This window comes from Chrysochloris asiatica, unplaced genomic scaffold (assembly GCF_000296735.1).
Source record: "Chrysochloris asiatica unplaced genomic scaffold, ChrAsi1.0 scaffold00032, whole genome shotgun sequence".
Classification (NCBI taxonomy): Eukaryota; Metazoa; Chordata; class Mammalia; order Afrosoricida; family Chrysochloridae; genus Chrysochloris; species Chrysochloris asiatica.
Window position 1 is genome coordinate 23,417,053 of NW_006408550.1, and position 16,433 is coordinate 23,433,485.

Consider the following 16,433-nt stretch of genomic DNA (forward strand, 5'->3'; position numbering starts at 1 on the left):
TCAGTTCAAATCGACCTTGTTGTTCAGTGCTTATATTACAAAGTCACACCAGAACTCTGCTTCATTGGTATTACAAAGGCATTAGCTGTGTGAATTATAACAAACTATAGATAAGGAGTTCTGGTAGCGTAGCGGTTACGAATCGGGCCGCGAACCTTAAGGTCAGCGGTTTGAAACTACCAGCAGCTCCGCGGGAGAAAGATGAGGTTTTCTACTCCCGTAAAGATTTACACCCTCGGAAACCCTGTACAGGGTCGCTATGGGTTGGAACCGACTCAATAGCACTTAACAACAACAACAACATAGATAACATTGGGAAGAATTCCACAACACTTAATTATGCTCATGAGTAACCTGTGCATAGACCAAGAGACAGTTGTTCAAACAGAACAAGGGGAAAATGAATGGTTTAAAACTAGAAAAGGTATACACCAGGGTTATAACCTTTCACCATACTTGTACAATCTGTATGCTGAGCAAATAATCTGAGAAAATGGATTATATGAAGAAAAATGTAGCATCAGGATTGGAGGAAGAGTCGTTAACAATCTATGATATGCAGATGACACAACCTGGCTTGCTGAAAGCAAAAAGGAATTGAAATACATACTGATAAAGATCAAAGCCTCCAGCCATAGTATGGATTTCACCTCAAAGTTAAGAAAACAAAAATCAGCACAACAGGACCAATAAATAACATCCTGATAAATGCAGAAAAGATTGAAGTTATCAAATATTCAATTTGCTTGAATTCATAATCAACATTCATGGAGGCAGCAGACAAGAAATTAAACACTACGTTGCATTAGGCAAATTTGCTGAAAGAGAACTTTTAAAGTGTTCAAGATAAAAAATGTCAGTTTGAGGACAAAGGTGCACCTGACCCAAGCCATGTATTTTATGTTCCCTTGGTTTCAGTAAACGAGGTTGTATCTATCATCTGCCTATCGCAGGCTGTTAATGAAAATCACCTCATATGCATGCAAAAGTTGGACAATAAATAAGGAAGATTGCAAAAGAATTGATGCATTTGAATTATGGTGTTGAAGAAAAATGTTGAAACTACCAGGGACTGTCAGAAGACCAAACAAATCTATCTTGGAAGAAGTACAGCCAGAATACTCCTTAGAAGTGAGGTTGGTCAGAGTTCAATATTTATGTTTGTGCAAATTATCAGGAGGAAACATTTCCTAGAGAAGGACTCCATGCTTGGAAAAGTGAAAAGTCAGTGTAAAAGAGGAAGTCCTCCAATGAGATTCTTTGACACAGTGGTAGCAAAAATGGGCTCAAATACAATTATGAGGATGGTAGAGTACCGGATAGCATTTCATTCTGTGATGTATAGAGTGTGACTATCAGGTAGCGGTAACTCAACAGCACTTACCAGTAACAACAACAACCCAAAGCAATCTACAGGTTTAATGCAAATCCAATCCAGATTCTAACTTCACTCTCTTAAGTGATTGAAAAATGAATCACTGATTTTATATGGAAATAAAAGAGACTCTGAATAAGCAAAGCATTACTAAAAAAGTAGAAGTAAGTAGAAGACCTCTCAATTTCAGAACTCAAAAAATACTACACCGTAGTCAAAACAGCCTGGTACTGGTACTGCAAGAGACAAATAGATCAATGGAAGAGAATTGAGAACCCAGAAATGAATTCATCCACAAATGTTCAGTTGATCTTTGAAAAAAGCCAAAGTGCATTATACACAGAAGAGATTGACTTCCCAACAAATGGTGTTGCCCAAAATGGAAATCCATTTGCAGAAGAATGAAACAAGATCCATGCCTCACACCATATGCAAAAATGAACTTAATGTGGATTAAAAAAACAAATGTTAAATCTAGAGCTACAAAGATCATGACTGAAAAAAATCAAGATAAACTTAGGGACTCTGATCCATGGCATAAATAAACTATTAAGCATAATGGAAAACACACAAATAGCAGAAGACAAAATAGATGACTGGGACATTTTAAAATTAGACACAAATAGCAGAAGACAAAATAGATGACTAGGACATTTTAAAAATTAGACACTTATATACATCAAAATATTTCAGCAAATGAGTAAAAAGATGGCTATCAAAATGGAGGAAGGTTTTTTTTTTTTACAATTTTTTTTGGCAAAGTAGACAAGGGACTACTCTTTAAAATCTGTTGATGTTGTTTGGTACCAACTCATCATGACCCTGTGCACAACAAAACAAAACACTGCCCATTCTTGCACCAACCTCATAATCATTGGTACATTTGAGGCAATCACTGTTGCCACTAGGCCATTTCAGCTTGTTGAGGTCTTCTTCTTTTTCTCTGATCCTCCATTTTACCAAACATGATCTCCTCCTCCAAGACTGGGCCTCCTTCCAATATGTCTGGAATATGAGAGATGAGCATTCTGGCTTCCAGTGAGCATTCTGGCTATACTTCTTCCAACACAGATTGGTTTGTTCATTTGGCAGTCAGTGGCACTTTAAATATCCTCCTCCAACACCATAACTCAAATGCATCAATTCTTCTACTGCCTTCCTTATTCACTTTTCAACTTTCGCATGTATATGAGGTTTTTGAAAATACAGTGACACACGTCAGGCACAACTTAGTCTTCAAACTGACATCTTTGCTCTTCACCACTTATAAGCGGTCTTGTGCAGCAGATTTGTCGAATACAATATGTCATTTGATTTCTTGACTGCTGCTTCCAAAGGTGTTGATGTTTGAACTAAACAAAATGAAGTATTTGACAGCTTCAATCTTTTCTCCATTTGTATGGATATTTTTTAATGGTCCAATGGGAAGGATTTTGTATTCTTCACAGTGAGGTGTAATCCATACCAAATACTGGTATTTGATCTTCATAAGTATTTTAAGTACTCTTCAGTACTTTAAGTCCTTTCAGCAAGCAAGGTTGTATTGTCAGCTTATCACAGGTTGTTGAGTCTTCTTCCAATCCTGATGCCATGTTTTTAATATAATCCATTTTCTCAGATTATCTGCTTAGTATACAGATTGAATAAGTGTGGTGAAAGAATATACAACCTGGATCACACCTTTCCTTATTTTAAACCATTCAGTTTTTTCTTGTTCTATTTGAACAACTGCCTCTTGGTCTATGCACAGGTTTCTCACAAGCAAAATTCAATGTTTTGGAATACACATTCTTTGCCATGCTGTCCGTATCTTATTATGATCTACACAACCAAAAGCCTTTGTGTAATCAGTAAAACAAAGGTAAGCATCTTTCTGGTATTCTCTGCTTTCAGCAAAGATCCTTTTGATATCAACAATGATATCACTCATTCCGTATCCTTTTCTGAATCCAGTTTGAACCTCTGGGAGTTCTCTGCCAACGTATGGTTGTAACCATTTTTTAATTATCTTTAGAGAAAAATTACTTGCATGGGGTATTAATGATATTTTCTGATGTTTTCCATATTCCGTTGAGTCATCTTTCTTTGGAATGATCTAAAATATGGATCTCTTTCAGTCAGTTGGCCAGGTAGTTGTGTTCCAAATTTCTTGACATAGATGAATGAGTGCCTCCAGTGCTGCATCAATTTGCTGAAATATTTCAATGCGTATTTCATCAATTCCCAGAGCCTTGTTCTTTGACAATGCCTTCAATGCACCTTGGACTACTTCCTTCAGTATCATTGGCTCTTTACCATATGCTACTTCTTCAAATGGTTGAACATTGGCCATGTCTTTCTAATACAGTGTTTTGTGCATCAGTCAGTATTTTTCCCATAAAATCCTTCAATATTATATGTTGAGCTTGATTTTTTTTCCTCAGTTCCCTCATCTTGAGGAATGCTGATTGTGTTTTTCAATTTTGGTTTTCTAACTCCAGGTCTTTCCAAGTTTCATTATAATATTTGACTTTGTCTTCTATAGGTGCATTTTGAAATTTTCTAAGCAGCTCTTTTGCCTCCTCATTTCTTCTATTTGCTTTAGAACTTCTATGCTGGATAGCAAGTTGCAGATAGAGTCTCTTCTCACATCCATTTTTTTTTCCTTCTTTCTTGTCTTCTTAATGACCTTTTGTTTATTACTGTATGATGTGCTTGATGTCATCCCACAATTCCTCTGGTCTTTAGTCTTAGTATCTACTGCATCAAATCTGTTCTTCAGATGATCTCTAAATTCAGGTGGGATATGTTCAAGCTCATATTTTGGCTCTTGTGAACTTGTTTTCATTTTCTTCAGCTTTAGCCTGAATTTGCATATGAACAATTGATGCTTTCATAGTCTGTCCTTGGCCTTGTTTTGGCTAATGATATGGAGCTTTGCCACAATCTTTTCCCACAGATGTAACCAATTTGATTTTTATGTATTTCTTCTGGTGAGGTCCATGTATATAGTTGTCTTTCATGTTGTTTAAAAAAAAAAAAAAAAAAACAGTTTGCAATGAAGAAGTCATTGGTCTTGCAAAATTATATTTTGCAATCTCCAGCATGGTTTCTATCATCAAGGCCATATTTTCCAAGTACTGACCATTCCTCTTTGTTCCCAACCTTTGCATTCCAATCTTCAGTAATTATAAATACATCTTGATTGCATGTTTGATCAATTTCAGACCAAAGAATTTGGTAGAATTCTTCAATTCCATCATCCCTGGCTTTAGTGGTTAGTTTGTTCATTTGAATAATAGTATAATTAACTGGTCTTCCTTGTAGGTGTATGGATTGATCTGATCAGACTGGGTTATACTCAAGACATATCTTGTTATATTCATTTTGATGATGAATGTGAGAGTCCTTCTCAATCTGTAATTCCCCATTTGGTAATCATGTGATTCTCAGATTCAAAATGACCAATGCCAGCCCATTTCAGCTCACTAATGCCTAGGGTATTGATGTTTATGTGCTTCATTTTATTTTTGACAACTTCCAATTTTCCTATATCCATACATCATGCATTCCATGTTCTGATTATTAATGGATGCTTACAACTTTTTCATTTCATTTTGAGTTGTGACCCATTAACAAATGAAGGTCCTAAAGGCTTTACTCCATTCATGCTATCACAGCTATCTCTGAATTGATGAGGCAACTCTTCCCCAGTTCTATTTTTAATGCTTTCCAGCTTGCAGGGGGAGGGGCTCATCTTCTGGCACTACATCTGACAAAATTGTGTTGCTCTTCATTATGTTTCAATATTCTGCTGCTGTCACTGTTTCACTCTTCTTCACATGGCTTTCGGTGACTAAATATCCAGAAGTAGACTATCATTCCTTCTTCCTAGTCTGTCTTAGTCTGGAAGCTCCGCTGAAACCTGTCCACCATGGGTGACCCTGCTGGTATTTAAAATACCAGTGGCATAGCTTCCAGAATCACAGCAGCATGCAAGCCACTACAGTATGACAAACTGACAGACAAGTGGTGTCTGTAAAATGTATAGAACAATTAAACACTGCAACAAAATAAAACAGATGGCACAATTAAAAATGGACAGAGGATTTGAACAGACAATTCAACAAAGAAGATATTCAGGCAACCAACAAACGTGTGAGAAATGCTCAAAATCATTAACCTTTAGAGAGATGCAAATCAAAAACTCATTGAGATATATCTTTTTTTTTTTTTTTTTTTTGCTGTTGTTAAATGCTATGGAGTTGGTTTCAACTCATAGCAACCCTGTATAGGATTTTGAACAGAAGGCTGGTGCATTTGAACCACCAACCCTGCAGTTAGCATTGCAACACTTATCCTACAGGGCTACACCAGGACTCCAGATATCATCTTATTGTGGTGAAATACCATCAAGTTGGTTCCTACTCTTAGTGACTCTGTATAGGGTTTCTGAGGAGCAGCTGGTGAGCTTATACCACCAATCTTACAGTTCAAACGGCTTTACAGTCTGGTGCATTAGCCCACAGGGCCACACAGGAGGACTCCAGATATTATCATACATCAGCATTAATAGAAAAGTTAAAAACAAAAAACCAAAAAACAGAAAACAACAAATGCTGGTAAGGGTGTGGAGAGTCTGGAACATCCCTACAGTGCTAGTGGAACTATAAAATGGTACAACCACTGTGCAAACTGATACAGAGCTCTCTCAAGAAGTTGAAAATAGAAATATTATCAGACCTAGCAATCACTCTACTTGGTGTATTATTGTTCTTGTTAAGTGATGTTGAGTCAGTTCTGACTCATAGCGACTCATGATAGGTTTCCAACTCACGATAGCAGTGACCAGTGAGTTTGAACCTCAAACCTTGTGGTTCAAACCAACCATGTGGTCCTGCTTTTTTCCTACAGGACCACACCAAAAATAAGAGCCATGACATGCATTGATATATACACACTCATGTTCATTGCAGCATTATTCCTAATAGTGAAAAGAAGGAAACAGCCTAAATGCCTATCAAGAGAAAACTAAACAGTTAAACAAACTTGGTAAATACACACAATGCAATAGTACACAATGTTGAAGAAAAATGATGAATCTCATTATAATGATGAAACACTTCATGACATGGATGAAACTGGAGGACATTTTGCTAAGTGAAATTAGTCAATCACCAAAGAACTACTTAACACATCACATTTAAAGTGTGAATTTAAAGAGCTTACTATCTATATGTGATAGGCAGAATGATCCCCCTGTCCTCACCTCCAGAACTTGTCTATGTGATTAAGTTAAGGATCAAGATGGGAAGGTAATTTCCGGATAGCGTAGTGGTTACGAATCGGGCTGCGAACCGCAAGGTCAGCAGTTCGAAACTACCAGCTGTTCCGCGGGAGAAAGAGGAGGCTTTCTGCTCCCTTAAAGATTTATAGCCTCGGAAACCCTGTACAGGGTCGCTATGAGTCGGAACCGACTCGATGGCACTTAACAACAACAACAACAACAATGTAAGCACAGGAGCCCTTGAATGAGAGAGGCAGAATGATCAGAATCAGAGAAGAAAATGTTTGTTACAAAGGAGGAATAGACCACAAACCGATGAATGTGGGTGATTTCTAGAAAACAAAAAAGAGAAAGAAGCATATTTTCGCCATGAGTTTCCAGAAGAAACTCAGCCAAGCTGATTCACTTTAGACAACTGATTGTCACAAATGTAAGATTATAGATTTATGTTGTTTTATGGCACTAAAGGAGTCCTGGTGTGGCACTACAAGATAATGTGCTGGACCTCAAGGTTGGTCATTCAAATTCACTAGCTGCTCCTCAGAATCCCTATACTGACTGGGCTGCTATGAGTCGGAACCAACTAGACAGCACTTAACAACAACAACAAAGCCACTAAATGTGTGACAATTTTTACAAGAGTGTTAACAGCATTAGCATTTTCATTATAACTATTTTCACACACAGAGCTATCTTGACAAAAGTTCACAGAGAATGCTGTACAAACACCATCTGTGCATCACTCTGTTATACATCTATTGACCAATCCTTTAATCCATCTTATTTTTGAGCATTTACAAGATTAAATGCAGTTTAGATGTAAATTTTATCCTAAATAATTAATCACAGATATCATTAGCCACTGTTCAATGTTATTATAGTTTTTTTTTTTTTTTTACTTCCCACAGTTACAGATTTCACATAAAATGAAATTCACATATCTGTAGTGCCGATTCTCTATGTTTTCATAAATGCATACACCTGTCTAGTCCAAGCTTTCATGAAGATATAGAATACTACCATCGTTTCAGAAGTTCTTTTACATCCATTACCAGCCAATCCCTATCTCAACTCTCTAGCCACGCAGGCCATCACTCTTGTAATTTTTAGTAATAGAGAGTCATTTAGCCTGGTTTTGAACTTCACATGAATGTTTCCATACAGCATGCAATATTTTGTGTAAGGCTTCTTCCTCCTAGTATAATACTTTTGACATTTATTCACGCTGTTGTATTATCACTAGTTTGTGCCTTTTGATTGCCGAGTTGCATTGTTCTATAGATGGACATCTGGAATGTGCTAACTTTTGGTAATACTGAATAATAAATTATACATTATTTATTTTATGACTTATATTCAATCATAAACAGCATATAGCACATAATATTCACTATAATTCTCATATATATATTTCAAACTAAAGGTAGACTTCTACATCTGCTACAAAATGGTAATGACTATAGAAATGTCATCTAGGAGAATTCAGTCTCCAAAATGTAATTCTTCCAAAGTCAAAATTTAGAAGTTATGATAAATGTCAAACTAAGTGAAAAAGAGGTATATAATTTCCATGTATAAAACAAGAGAACATGTATAAACTATTTTCTATGGTGGTGGGCTGTGGAGTCAGTTCCTACTCATATTGACCATATACAGGGCTTCTGAGGCTGCAAATATTTACAGGATCAGAAAGCCTCATCTTTCTCCCATGGAACAGCTGGTAGTTTCAAAGTTAGCAGCCAGACTCGTAATCCTTAATCTATTGTCCATGTAACCAGTATAGTCCCCATGTAGAATCCTTAACACTCAAGCCGAACTTCATTTCAGAGTTAACTATATATTCCTCTTCAGTCCTGGTGTGGTGCTGTGGGTTGGTGTGCTGGCCTGCAATGTCAGTTTGAACCACAGTGGTTCAAGCTCACCAGTCATTCCCTGGAAACTCTGTACAAGGCCGCTATGCATCAGAACTGCCTCGATGGCACTTAACAACAACTACAACAGCATACATTCCCCTAATGTGAGAAACATAAAAATCCATATTCTTCTAATTTAGATAGCTAGACCTGCTTGCTTCAGTGATTTTTATTATTATTATTTTTTTATCTTCTGTGTTTGGGTAAGTCACTTCTGGTACCCCTGACACATGAGAAAATCTCATCAGTAGGTAGTAAGTTACAACTCAAGGAGAAACTTGCACAAATCTTATTTTAAGATGTAAGAATTTTCACATAGGATATTTCAGAAAATGTCCCAAAAGGCAGCTTAACAACAGTCAACAACAGCGACACTATACAACAGTAGGCAAAACAAGTTCAGGTTGTCTGGTAGAATTGCTTTTAGAAAGAAATGCTTGTTGTGCAGGGAGACTCAGAATGTTTTTTGTTTTGTTTGTTTCTTCAGAGTAAACCTCTTTTTATTAGCACTGAAATACAATTCTCACAGGAAATGGTGGCAAACTTTTTTGTTGATATAATTTAAGAAAGTATATAATTACAGAGAATATCTGATTTATCAATCACATTGTGTTTTATTATAGTATGTTTTGATTTTGTGTTTCAGTATAACCATACATCTAAAGTCTGCTATCAATATGTGTGGCTATACATTTTAAGTGGATTATATAACATTTCCATCTAATTCTATTAAATGGAAATCTTAAATAAAAGCTTCTTATTCTTAAATGCCATCAAGTCTGTTTCCACCAATAGCTACCCTGTATAGGGTTTCCAAGGAGCAGCTGGTTAGCTTGTACCACCAACCTTATGGTTCAAACCAACTTTTCAGTCTTGCACATTAACCCATAGCACCACACCAGCTTTTGGTAGAGAAGGGCAGTTTGCCCTTGTGAAGAACATTGGGGATGTTTTAGACAGACACTCCCCCGACACACAAGATGATTCACTCTATGTTATATTGTGTTTTTCATGAGTGAGAGAGATTTGATCCCTCAGCTCACAGGATTTCACCCCAAAATATTAGTATCCCACAAGCAGCAGGCCCATTGAGGATGAAGTTCCCACATAAATGGAGTCATTGACATTTCAAAAAAACCCTACTAAACTCATCTTTCATTTTGTCATACCTTGATGGCTTATGTGTTTCTGTTAGTCTAGAAGCTATGCCACCAATATTATACCAGCAGGGTCATCTATGTTGGACAGGTTTCAGTGGAGCGTCAAGACTAAGAGACATGGAGGAAAGAAAGGTGAACTACTTCTGAATGTTTAGCCTCTGAAAACCTTATGAAAGGCATTTGAATGCTGTCAGAATCTAGTGCTGGAAGATGAAAACATAAATAGCACAAGAATACTGTCAGATATAGTGCTAGAAGATGAGGCCTGCAGCTTGTAAGGCACTCAAAGTATGGCTGGGACAAAGCTGCCTCCTCAAAGCAGAGTTGAGCATGATGACGTGAATGCAGTAAAGCTATCGGGACCTTCCTATGTTTATGGGGCAGGACCACAAATGAAAATAAGCTGCAGATATTCAGTAAAAATCAGAATTTGGAATGTACGATGTATGGATCTTGGGAAATTGGAAGTTGTCATAAATGAAATACAATGTATAAAGATCAATATCCTAGGTATTAGTGAGCTGAAGGGAGCATGATAGCTCCATAGGATAAGCATTGGGTTTCAAACCACAAGGTCAGCAGTTTGAGCCCACCAGCCACTCTTCAGGAGAAAAGTGAGACTTTCTGTTCCTGCTAAAACTTAAAAAGTTTTGGAAATTCTATAAAGTGTTGCTGTGAGTTGGAACTGACTCTACGGCAATTAATAGTTACAATACCAATGAGTAGAAATGGACGAGTGTTGACCATTTTGAATCTTAAAATCTTATGGTTTACTATGTCAGCAATGACAAATTGAAGAGGAACTGCATAGCATTTATCATTAAAAAGAACATTTCAAGATCTATCATGAAGTACAACCATGCCTGTATGAATGCCAACAAGGAAGAGCAGTTAATAACACTATTATTCAATAGTTCAATAATAACACACAAACCAATAAAGCCAGTGAGAAGGAGATTTAAGAATTCTATATCTTCTTCAGTCTGAAATTGATCAAACATGCAATCAAGATGTATTGATAATTACTGGTGATTGGACTATGAAGTTTGTAAACAAAGAGTAAGGATGAGTAGTTGGAAAATGTGACCTTGGGAATAGACAGAATTCTGGAGATCACATGATAGAATTTTATGAGATCAATGACTTGTTCACAGCAAGTACCTTTTTAAAAAACATAGAAGTTGACTACAAATATGGAACTCACCAGATGGAATTCAGAGGAATCAAATTGATTCCATCTGTGGAAAGAGACGGTGGAAAACCCACAAAATAAGGCCAGGGGCAAACTATGAAACAGATCAATTGCTAATATGCAAGATCAGGTTGAAACTGAAGAAAAACAAATCTACAGGAGCCAAAGTAGGACCTTGAACATATCTGACCATAATTTAGAGATCTTCTCAAGAAAATATTTGATGCTTTGGAAACTAATGACAGAAGACCAGAAAACCTATGTGATGACATCAAGAATATCATCCATGAAAGGCAAAAGATCGTTAAAAAGATAGGAGAGATAGAAAAGATCAAAATGGATGTTAGAAAAGACTCTGAAACTTCTTCTCCAGATTAGAGATCCTAAAGTGAATGGAATAACTGAGAAAATAAAAGAGCAGAACAGAAAATTCCAAATGGAAGATTGAGAAAACAAAGTCTAGTATTATAAAATGAATGGACAAAGACATGGCATTAGAAAACCAAAAGGGAAGAACACACTCAGCATTTCTCCAGCTGAAAGAAGAAAAATTCAAGCCTTGACTTGAAATATTGAGGAATTTGTTGTTGTTGTTGTTGTTGTTAAGTGCCATAGAGTTGTTTCTGACTCGTAGTGATGTTTGTCTGAGGACAGGCTCATCTGACCCAACCCATGGTATTTTCAATTACCTCATATGCATGTGGAAGTTGTAAAATTAATAAGGAAGACTGTAGAAGAGTTGATGCATAATGGTGCTGTAGAAGAATATTGAAAATACCATGCACTTCCAGAAGAACAGACAAATCTATTTTGGAAGAAGTATAGCCAGAATGCTCTTTAGAATCCAGGATGGCCAGACTTCATCTCTTGTACTTCAGACATATTATCAAGAAATATTAGTGTCTGAAAAAGGACCTTATGCTTGCTAAAGTGGAAGGTCATTGAAAAAAAGGAAGTCCTCCAACAAGATGGATTAGCCCAGTGGCAGCAAGAATGGTCTTATACATAGCAATTGCAAGGATGGTGTAGAACTGGACAGTGTTTATTTCTGTTGTGTATAGGTTTGCTCTGAATCTGAACTGAATCAATGGCACCTAACAACAACCACAAAAAATAATAAGCAATTTTAATTTTTCTATATGCAATTCTCAACATAATTCATATTTGTTTTCATTACCATTTGCAGTTAGTGTGATTTACTTTTTTGACATCACTATTGAAATTTTGGAACCCTCGTGTGACACTATGCATAATGCACTGGACTGCAAGGTCGGTTTGAACTGCAAGGTCAGTAGTTCAAGCTAACACCAGTCAAACCTCAGAAACCCTATACAGGGTCGCTATGAGTCGGAACAGACTTGAAGGCACTTAAAGACAACAACAATTGACATTGTTCATGCTCAGATTTATGAAACAGTTAAAGTTATTGTTAATATTTAAATTTCTCAGGAGAATATATAGAAAATAGACTGAAACTATTTTACAACACTTGGTGTGGGACAGTACCAATATATATAAGGATAACAATGCTGTATCATCATATTTATACCACTCTGCATGCTTTTATTATGTAATATTTTGTTTTTAGCATTTCTATGAACTCATCATATGTATTGCTAATCACAAACTTTATTATGATGAACTTTTACTGTATTCTGAGTTCCAGAGTAAAATATATTAGTTACAATGAATAAATAAACCCTTATAAGACATTCCAAGGTCAATCCCAATGAGTTGGTACATGGTTCTGACTTTGATGTCAGGATGGCTGTCATTGACTGCTCTTTCATTGCCAAGAAGGGTCTAAGATGTAACACTTTTAATTCACTTTTAAATTTTACTCACCTAAAAACTGGATTTCATCCATTAATTATTCTGTTTCAAGTAGTTGGGAGGAATACAGCTTCTTATTCATTGAAAATTATTTAAGAGAGCAGCTGGGGACTCTAAACTCATGGAAAGAGAAAGACTATGTGCTGTCGGCCAGGAGGCAGGCTTGCAGAATGTGCCCTTTGGTTGTTTAAATTATTATATATTCCTAAGTGTTTTGTGTCCATCCCCCCACCAAAAAACAAAAACAAAAACAAAAAATAAACAAGCAGAGGGAATGGAAGCAAATACTATTGAATGATGATGCATGGAGGAGATTGTAATCATTGCAATGAAATAATGATGTAAAACCAATATTCTCCCATGTAAACTATCACTCAATTCATATAAAAACTTAAAAAAAAAAAGAAAAGAAAATTATTTGGAACTTTGGGTGATCTCAGATATAGGTGATTTTTATTTTTAGCAGTTTAAAAATAAGATTTTGCCTTAATGTATCAGGATCAAGCGGCTCTAATGAAGGGTAGAATCAACAGTGGGGGGTTGGTTGGATGGGTAGGAAAGAAGAGGAACAATTAACATTAGAGTTGAAAATGATAGAAAAGAAGTGATCAATTTACGGCATGTCAGACACTGTTGCCAAGTTAAGAATATGGAAAGATAAACACTTGTACCTTTTTTGAATGTCAGTGCTGTACCACTGAATGTATTAACAGGTCTCAGCTCTTCTCAGGATTGCAATGCCTTCAGCTAATGTAATGAAGTAATGGAATTTTCTCAAGGTGCTAGTATGTTGTGTTGAATAACAGGCAGACACAGACTGCTGCACTTTCACTGAAATCTACTGCATTGGCACATCTCTATCTCTTCTTATACCTCAATCTTGACTACACAGCTATGTTTTAATCTTACAAAATGATAAAATCTGAAGATACCATTCTGAGAGAAAGTATGATGTCCTGGTGTGGCACTGCAGATTAAGTACTGGACTGCTAATTGCAAGGTCAGCAGTTCAAACCCACCAGTTACTTCTTGGAAACCTTAAATAGGTTCTCCATGAGTCTGAATTGACTGAGGGCATTTAACAACAACAGTGATGTGTGTGTGGCGAGGATGCGAGGAGGTGGTGAGAAAGCAGTGCTAAGAGGCAGGATGAAAACTGCTTAAAATGAAAAGTCCTCAAGGAATCCTGAAAGTTTTGTATGATCTGACTGAATAGTCACTATGCAAGCTTGGAAGCTACTGCTATTAATATCTTGGTTTAAGTGTTAATGACATAGTGTCATTTGGCATTCAATTTTGGATTCAAACACATGAAAAATAAAAAAATAAAAAAACCTTATGTGCAGTGCAAAAACAATGGATTTGGGGAGAATCCCATTTTGTGAACTATGGTAGAATCATAAATCATTCTTAGTCTTCTCATGGTTTTAATATAATTTGTTCCTTATAAATCATTAAAGACCACGGGTCCCTCATTCACAGGGTTCAAAGGCTACACACTCAACAATAATTCAGTGGTTTGTTTAAGATCAAATTTCTCTCACTGAGAGCCCTACTCCTAGTAAGTGTCACATTCTACCACCCCTGCCCCCGTCACCCTCTGAATATTAAACCAAGAGCATCAACTGGGGCCAAAAGCTAATAAGAAACAGAGAGCTACCACAAGGGTTACTTCACAATAGAAAATGGGGAACAATTATATTCGTAAGCTTGTGAATATTTTGAAGGTTAGGAGAGGAATGGGGACTATATAGGAAGCATTTGGGCTAAAGAAAGGATGTACACAGGCCATGCATTCTGTACTGGTTTCATTACATGTGGGTGTCACATTGATATAGGTTCAAAATACAGTGAATATTTAAGTGAACAATATGATGTTTTATAAATATTTCCTTGCAAACATATTATTTGATGAATGAACACAGTTAATTCCCTATTCTCTGCTCTCTTCATCATGAAATTACTCAAAGGAATGAACTAGGTTTGTAAATTTCACTTTTTCCAATATTCATTCTTTCTTTTCTCAATCCAGTCCATGTGCAATCTACATCTAACAACCCCAACCCAACCAGGCCATTCTGAGCTTCTGTTTTCTGTAACACTCAAGCTTTTTTAAGAGCTTTTATTGGGTAAATAATGTAGAACACTTATTGAGTGCTTACTCTATGCCAGGAACTGTTCTAAGCACTTTCCTTACATTGGCTCATTCATAACCTTAAAGTAGTTCTCTGATAGTATTTCCCCATGTAATAGATGAAGACACTTTACTGTACAGTGATCAAAAATTTTCCAGTGCTATTGAGACCTGATTCTCCAGCAGTATGGTGAGACCTGTGGACTCCTGGACCCAGGGACAAGGGGCATGGCCACAGAGGACTAGAATGAAGCATCCAGCTGATACAAAGCGAGGGGAGATACATAAGAATACCCACACCTACAGACAGTACCCATTTGAAGTGGCTTCAATGGCTGGATGATCAGAACTTGACTAGAAGAAGAAAGAAGAGATGAAAAAAAGAGTAACTGCTATAATTTGATTAACTTGACCTATACTTATGAATGTAGTAGCTCAAAAGAGGGAACAAATCTTTACAGCGAGTATCACTTCCACCGCCTTGGTACACATGGTTGACGGGGGATGGGCAACTTAGACATTGGATACCCAAAATGGGGGCTACAAAGGCACAAAGTGACTGGCTTACAAGCTTTCAAGAGAGAGGCTAGTTTGAGAGGATGTGGGGGAAGGTAGACTCTCCACTAAGTGGTTTCCAACCTGTCTGTATGGGGCTGGTTAAATGAGATGGGGATAAGACTTTTGTGGTTCAATAGTGAATAATTGCTGTCAGTACTGATTGTGAGGGTCGCAGATGTAAAGGTAGGTGTTTTGTAACAAAAGGAGAGGAGTGGTTGATCTTGGAGGATCATGGGACCATCAAGGGAGAAGAGCAGAGTGTGGGACCCTATCCAGAGTAGCAGTAATGCCAGAGATGGAGACAGAGATGGTGACATGGAGAGATGGAGCAGCTGGAAACTCTAGACTCAAGGAGGGAGAGGAGCTGTGTGCTGGCCGCTGGGGGATACCCTTTGGTTGTTTGAATTGTTATATATTCCTGAGTGTTTCAGTGCACATCCTAAAAAAAGAAAAACAGAGGGAATGGGAGCAAATGCTGTTGAATGATGATGCAGGGAGGGGATTGTAATCATTTCAGTGACAAAAAAGTACAAGATAGGATGAATGTAAAGCTGATGTTCTCCCATGTAAACTACCACTCAATTCATAATAAAAACTTTAAAAATGCTTAATTATTATTGATTATGCAAAGGCCTTTGACTGTGAGAATTATATCAAACTATGGATAATATTATGGAGAATAGGAATTCCAGAATACTTAACTGTGCTCCTGAGGAAACTTTTCATAGACAGTTCAGAGAGAGAACAAGGGGATACTGAGTTGCTAAATTCAAAGGCAAGGTGTGTGTAAGGGATGTATACTTTTATCATACTTATTCAATCTGTATGCTGACAAAATAATCCAAGAAATTGAACTATGAATAAAAATGCTGCATTAGGATTGGAGGAAGGTTCATTAACATCCTGTAAGGAGCTCTGGTAGCGTAGTGGTTACGAATCGGGCTGTGAACCGCAAGGTCAGCAGTTCGAAACTACCAGCTGTTCCGTGGGAGAAAGATGAGG

The 16,433-nt window shown here is 37.0% G+C and overlaps 1 pseudogene; it reads left to right on the forward strand.

Moving 5' to 3' along the window:
• The first annotated feature begins 10,004 nt into the window (after nt 1-10,004).
• The window catches only part of LOC102828615, a 33,427-nt pseudogene continuing 26,998 nt past the window's right edge, over nt 10,005-16,433 (forward strand).